The 7234-nt window shown below is 46.1% G+C and overlaps 1 long non-coding RNA gene across 2 annotated transcripts in view; it reads right to left on the reverse strand.

The window, feature by feature from the left end:
* The window catches only part of LOC146788909 (uncharacterized), a 41272-nt gene extending 38236 nt beyond the window's left edge, over positions 1 to 3036 (reverse strand). For both annotated transcript variants that reach the window (XR_014969725.1, XR_014969724.1), the window contains exon 1: positions 2947 to 3036. This is a non-coding gene — a long non-coding RNA (uncharacterized LOC146788909). The remainder of the gene's footprint in view (positions 1 to 2946) is intronic.
* Positions 3037 to 7234: the final 4198 nt, after the last annotated feature.

Raw genomic sequence — 7234 nt, forward strand, 5'->3', positions numbered from 1 at the left:
GGTTGTTGGTTGCATAAAATAACAAGCATTTGCATTGCAATAGGTCTCGCATTACTGAAAGTTTGAGCTATTGCTGTTGCACACAATAATGCAACGCCAATAGCTCAAACTTTCAGTAATGCGAGACATATTGCATTGCAAATGATTTTTTGTGTGTGAGATGGCCTTAGAGGTGTCAGCCGACCCTTCCCTGGCTCCCCCAGTAAACAAGGCCTTTGACAACAAACACACGGGTGAAGAGAAGGCAGCAGTGGCCACACCCCCAAAGACTATTCAAGCTTTGACTCAACAGACTTGGGTACAGGTGTTTGCCACGTTGACTTGGCCAGAAAGACCTCCCCCCTCGCACATTCTGAAGGCCCAATGACTTCAAGCGCAAAGGTTTTCAGGGAGCTAGAAAGAGTGAAACACTAAAGGCCAACAGCAGGCTACCGCCCTTTCAGATAAACACATATACTCTTTACAGTAATCATAAACACATACGTGAAAGGTAGGCAAATAATAATTAACTTTTAGTTCAATATTGTGTTTATTCTGATGATATTTTCGTATTTCCTCCATCCCAAATTCTTTTAAACAATGAATCGAGATGTTGTTGTATCTAGTTGCCGACACATGTTTCACTTTGACAAGGCTTCTCAGTTCTTGGAGTGATGCATCTATTAGTTAAGATCCCTGATAAGTATGAACGTCCATTTTAATATGTCTCTTCTCGTATCCGGACCAAACTCATTCGGGTCTTTAGTTAAAATTAAGACTTTGTGTCAGAAAATTTATATAAAACCGCCAATTGCCCTTAACTCAATAAAACGTGAGGTTCAACTTTTTATGATTCTAGGCGCTGCGATGCACTTTTATGCTTTTTTGCCAAAAAGTCGCTGGCTGCTCGACGCAAATAACTTTTTCTGTTATTTGAAATCCGTCCATATAACATTATGCACAGAAGCACAATTGTTTCGCCGTAGAATGGATGATCAAATAATATACTATTCCTAAGCGCGTTACTTCCGGTCTGCATGGCTTATTTTGAGGAAGAGCTGATGCGGATGCCATCCAATGCAAACAGTATGTACCATGTGAGATTATTATTGTATTATCAATTGCGCGTGTTGATGCTAAAGGCACTCTATTTTAATATGTCTAGGTTGTGCATAATTTTCGGTAGTCTATAATTCATGTTTTTAAGATATGTTTTATGCTGAAACTGTGTATTTACAGCCTTGACCCCATCCACTTTGAACTCAGCAACAACTATAGGGGAGTGAAGGGCTAGGCCGTGCCACAGGGTGAACAGGAGAGCAGCTTAGTGGCACCAGAAACCAACACCCTGCCACCTAATAGCAACTCGGCCAACCGACGTAGGTAGCTGCTTCCTCTTCCGGTTCACGCAACACTCAACCAACCCTTTGCAGCTAGTCCATTGTGCATCCGGTTTGGCGTTGGCCGAGAGGAAATAGCTGAGCAGTATCGTCATCAGGTGCCCACCAAAACTAACAGCTTTTGTGCAGGAACAGAGTTCGCAAAATACAGACCACTCTAGGGGCACCCCTGCTACACGACAGGACGAAACCCACTTCTCACCCAAGTTCCTCAACAGTTATGTGAACTTGACCATATATTTCCCCCGCCTGTCATATGATCTGCTATGGCATTCTAGGCCTTACAAAAGCCCCAAGCTCACTGGCTGTCCAGGGGCATTACCTGTGTTAGCTGAGCAAAGTCCCTTCTACAGACTGAACAATCCAACTGAACGGAGAGAACAATTCACGTGGCAGGGATCAAGACATACAAAATACCGGTCAAAAATGATGCAAAAAATTAATAAATGTATATTGTGTACTTAAAGCCATCACGTGCGGAACTTAATATAACCGTGGCACTTCAGAATAGTTAACTACATACAGCTTTTCTAAGGATGGTCGCATTCTATACACTGTCTTAACTATGCTCCAGGAGCTTTGCCAACCTGGTACCTGAATGGCAATATATTGTCAATGAGGATACATTTTCAAAAGACTCCTGTGTGCATACACTGCCTTTCATCATTTTAAGAGTGACGACATTAATACCACTAAGTTAGCAAGTGACATAAAAAGCTACTGGGGTTTTGGAAGCCTATTTACTACAAATGTGTCTACCGATAGCCAAGCACAGAGAAATGAAACTCGTCAATTAAAAATAACAGAAACTAAAGGACATCAAATGACAAAAGAAGCAACAGGAATCAGCTGGAAATGCTACCAGGGAGTCACTACATAACGACTATTATGGAGTTACAGAGAAGCGGATGAATGGCAGGGTAATGGCAACAGTTTGTGTCAGTACAAAACACAGACTAAGACATCTGTGCAGTGACGTTTGTTTCAGGGTCTTCTTGTATACTGCCTGAGGTTCCTTAAATTTGGCTGCGTGTCAACCCAAAATATTACGTCCTTCTTGCACACCATTCATCCACACTGAAGTCTGAGCACAATAACCGTTCTAGCTAGCATTTTCCTTTTAACAGACACATGCTGGGAGTTGTAGTTTTAGCTCACTTCCACTGAAAAAACTAGACTGATGCACCATAAGCCGGTGATTTGTTGGCGCACAGAGCTTGTTCCTGATCACATCTGATAACCACGAGGAGGCGCCGAGCCAGCCAACAGGTGGGTGCCACGGTATCACAAGGGGATCGGAACAAGGGCGCAAAGAGAAATAAAACACAATCATTCGAGACGAGGTTTGAGAAAAAAAGCAACTGCTCGGGGTGAGATTCCTGTTAAGGACATTTTGCAAGGAAGACATCGATTACCTCTCATGAGACACAGTGGTGGGTTTAATTAATAAGCTGCTAAACAGAATAAAACGTCATTGGCCACTAAGAGTGCCCTTTCGTGGTTTGACAAAGCGAGGATCAAGTAATGTCCAAAAGGTCAAGGGTGTTCGGCAGGAGCCCTTGTTTACCTGGGAGCTTCGAGGCTGTAGCCGGCGTTTCTCCAGCACAGGATCTGCAGCCAGGCATCCTAACAGAATCGAGCCCCCAGCTTCTCAGCGGGAGCAGCGCAGTCACGTGATGCCATCTCGGCCTGCCGAGGAAATTTAAAGGTGCAGCGCTCCACTCTGTCCACCACCACGTACACTCTGGCAATCTCTCGTGCAAGGAAAACACAACAGGTTCTCTGTCAAACAATAGACCAAGGGAAAGATCAAAATTACCAGATGTGGTACTCCTCTGAAGTATACTATACACGGCCACTTTAGAGAGGGGCCACACAGGGCCGGAGCCCCAGCTCTATTTGTCCTGTCTCCCTCTCCCCCACAACAGCTGTTGAATTGAGGTGACACAGAGACCTAAAACGGACATGGTATGCTGCCTTGTCACTCACGTTAATTTGTCCAACAACCTTTGATTGCAAAGCAGTGGTATTTGCTTTAAATGTTGACACGGACTTAGTGTGTGTGTGTATATATAGGAGCAGGAGGTGAGCGTGTGAGTGGTGCACGCGCGCCCACCACAGCGAGCCATGTGGTTTCAATTATCGCACCCGTGTCTGGGCACGATAATTGAAACCACATGGCAGAGGTGCGCATAACAGACACCAATAGGCCATGGGTGGAGCAATGCACCCGCCTTTGTCCAACTGCGTGCTGTCTTTGATAAAAAGCCGCACGCAAAGGCCAATTGCATGGGCCAAAAGGAAAAGCACATGCACGAGCGTGTGCGATTCCTAGGTCTGTTTTCAAACCCCCTACAAGAGGTCTCTCGCTACGCGAGCAGGGCTACGCACTGCAAAGCTAGGCGCGAGACCTAAAAAAGCAGTAACTATGGCATCCTTGTATATAATATTGAAAATGCTTGAGTTCCAAAATGATGAGACTGTGAAAGACCTATAGCCCCTTCTTTCTAACTTCTTTCGCTGGCTTCTATACAAGAAATGGATTCTGTACATTTCTTTCTTTTCTTGAGGTGCAACATTTTTCTTTATGCACTGTTAAAACAGAATGCCCTGCCCTAGACCATGGCAGGAGGAGGCCACCACATGCAATATCATCCCAGAAAGGTCCATTGTTATTCTGTGTGTGACAATCATCAGCCACATACAGAATGACAACATGTGAATGACAATGGGCGGGGTGGGTCTGCTCTTGTGCTCGAAGGAAGAGTGTGAGGCGGCCCTATCAGGGAGCTGAGGCTTCTCATAGGGGAGAACCCTCAGAAGCCTTAATGCCCAAACTTACGGACAAAAGGCATCGGTAAGCAGGATCTTCACAGACAAGGGACATGAGATCCAAATCATGGATGGTCCATAAAATGTAGGGATGGTTGGTCGCCATACTTTAATGTATAGGTAATGCCTGCATTTCTTCACTTTTCGGCCACTGTGCAATGCCATTTCACCCTCCTCTGCCCTCTGACCTGATGTTATTTCACGATCACTTTCCATCGTGGATCTGATGTCCCCCAGGTGATGCTATTTCACAATCTTCTCCCATTTTGTAGGTGAGGAGAGACCCTGGGCCTAGATTACAATTCCGAAACTGCCCGCATTGCAAGGTCTACACGTCAGAATTCAACACTAAACCAGCCCTCCGAGCGCCCCACCCTGCGGCGCTCACGCCCTCTGCCCAGGGCACGCTCCCTCCTCCGAATGATGCATCTCATTCGATGCAGAAAGAAGGAGGTACCGAAGTGGGAATCCATGCAAACCGGTCCTCCCGCTTCCGTTCTCGAAGAGTACCATTAATGAGAGAGATCACTAAACGCTATTAATGCCATGTATGTTGTAATGACGGCACTTCCATGGCCAAGAAAAGTCACATTGCTCATCAGAGGTTCTCACCAGAGGCGTGCGGAGCAGGTGGTGCCAAGCAGCTCCTACGAGTCACAGCGGGCCCGTGTGCCATCACTGACACGGATCCAGTTCCTAAAGCCACCTAAGTCGGGCATCCACACCCTTCAGCTGGTACAAAGTGCGGCTTCAGCAAAGCTGGGCTCAGACGCACATTTCACTAACTTTACAAAAACAATCGCAAAACTTTTATGTACACAGGTGTTCTAAAGTGCCTTAGAGAGGAGCGAATGACAGGTCCTGAATCACCACAAATGGGTCTGCGGATACTTACTCCTACAGATCGAACGTACCACTGCAGAACATCTGCAAGTATGGAGTATGTGATTGCAACAGAAATAGGCGAAGGAGTGTGGACAATAAAGGGTTCTCACTTCTCAGGTCTGTGGACACTGAGAATGCCACAAAAGCGCACACAGCTGTAACTTGGTGGGAATATACAGATTTCAATTGATTTTTATATCAAATGTGTTCATCTGTCTGCAGTGCTATAAAAATACTAATATCTTCACTGGGTGAAATGAAAGGGCTTTATCCAGATGCAAACGACTTTTGTACAGAAAACTAAAATAGTTCTGTATGAAATTGCACATTTTGAAGGGAATATGCTCTCTAGAGTGGAGAGATGTGTAGGGCAAGAAAGCTTATTCCAGTCCATTGCATATTGACAAATGAACTGGGGTCTGATGGAATGAGCCCTTCTTGTTTCCGTTCTCCTAACTCTTGTGTCTCTCTCGCTGCTGAGCCGTCTCTTGTTTTCCCCAGGCTTCCATAGTCTCCCTCCCTGCTGAGTTTCTGTAGTCCCCCTTCCCTCTTTACTCCTGCGGCACTCCCTCCTTACTTGGTTCTCTTGATAACCTTCTTGGCCCTGGATAATGTGTCTAGGCTTCTGCAGCCTTTCTCTACCCATACCTGCCAAGTTTACAAGATCCATGTGCTACTAGCCACTCCAGTCCAGGTTTTTCTTTGCATTCCAGGACTTGTAATTTTCCAGGATTTATGATGTTATAAACGAGAATCCAATTCACAAAAAGCAAAGTTAAAACCTGCACTGGCTCAGTTAGTCGTGCAGGTTTTAACTGGAAACCTTGGCAAGGCAGCTTCGACCAGCGAGCTCTGCGGCTATGAGGACTGGGCACAGTCCATGGCTGAAGGCCACGCCCTGCATTCAGAGGTGCTGCATAGTGGATGATGGACATATATATGGCTTCAAAAACTTATGTGATATTCTTTCAGCTGTAAACTATTTCAAAATTAGCTCACAATCATGGCAACATGAATGTTCAATGTTCACCACCTGCATACATATTTCTTATTGCCTTAGAATGGACAGTCACCATAGTGGTCTTCGGCAACAAGACCTTCTCATAAGATTGAACCTGGAGGCCGTCAGAGCTAGGACCATCACCCACAGACCACGCAAGACATCTAGGGATCATCCTAGATGACAAGCACAATATGACAGCTCATGTCAACGCAGTGCGCACCTTCTGCTTCCACATCCTTCACATGCTGCAAAAGATCTTCAAATGGTTGTCTCAGAACACCATACGGACCATCACACAAGCACTCATCACCAGCAGGCTGGACTACGGCAACATTCTCTATGCAGGAATCTCCAAACAACTCCTTCACAGACTCCAGACCATCCAGCACGCAGCCGCAAGACTCATACTCGACCTCCCATGCTGCACCCACATCACACCGCACCTCAGTAAGCTTCGCTCGCTCCCCATTCACAAGCGCAGCCAACTCAAACTTCTCACGCACACATACAAAGCCCTACACAACACAAGACCAGAATACCTGAACAGTTGCATACGCTATCACCACCCGACCAGACACCTATGCTCTGTCTCCCTTGCACACACTCGCCGCATCCGCAAAAGCAAAACTGGAGGTCACTCATTCTCCTACATCACACCCAAGGCATGGAGCAACCTCACTCAACACATCAGCACCTCCTCCTCACTTATTGAGTTCCACAAGAAGCTGAAGACCTGGCTCCTCATCTAAGCACCTCGGGACCAAACACCCACACATGTTGCCCAAGTGGCTGTATACCCTCTCGAGTGATTATTGTGCTATACAAATCAACATAACATAAGATAACTGTGTTTGGTGTGCGCTGATGTTGAGGCTGTAGTACCTTCAGCTTTCACTACCTACGCACATAGATGCCAAACTCACACTTATCAGGCTCAGGAGATTGAGCCAAAGTCATTGAGGCTCCAAATTACCCACAAGAGACCTCCCTTTTAGACAGCGTTCAGAATGCTGATTGGTGACACCCTGGAAACACATTAGTGCCAAAGATGTGTGTGGGTGCAATGATCGGCCAGCACTCCCTCCACCACATCATCATCTTCTGTATTGCCCTGGCCCAGGGGATTGGGACCAGG

This window comes from Triturus cristatus, chromosome 10, assembly GCF_964204655.1.
Source record: "Triturus cristatus chromosome 10, aTriCri1.1, whole genome shotgun sequence".
NCBI classification, from domain to species: domain Eukaryota; kingdom Metazoa; phylum Chordata; class Amphibia; order Caudata; family Salamandridae; genus Triturus; species Triturus cristatus.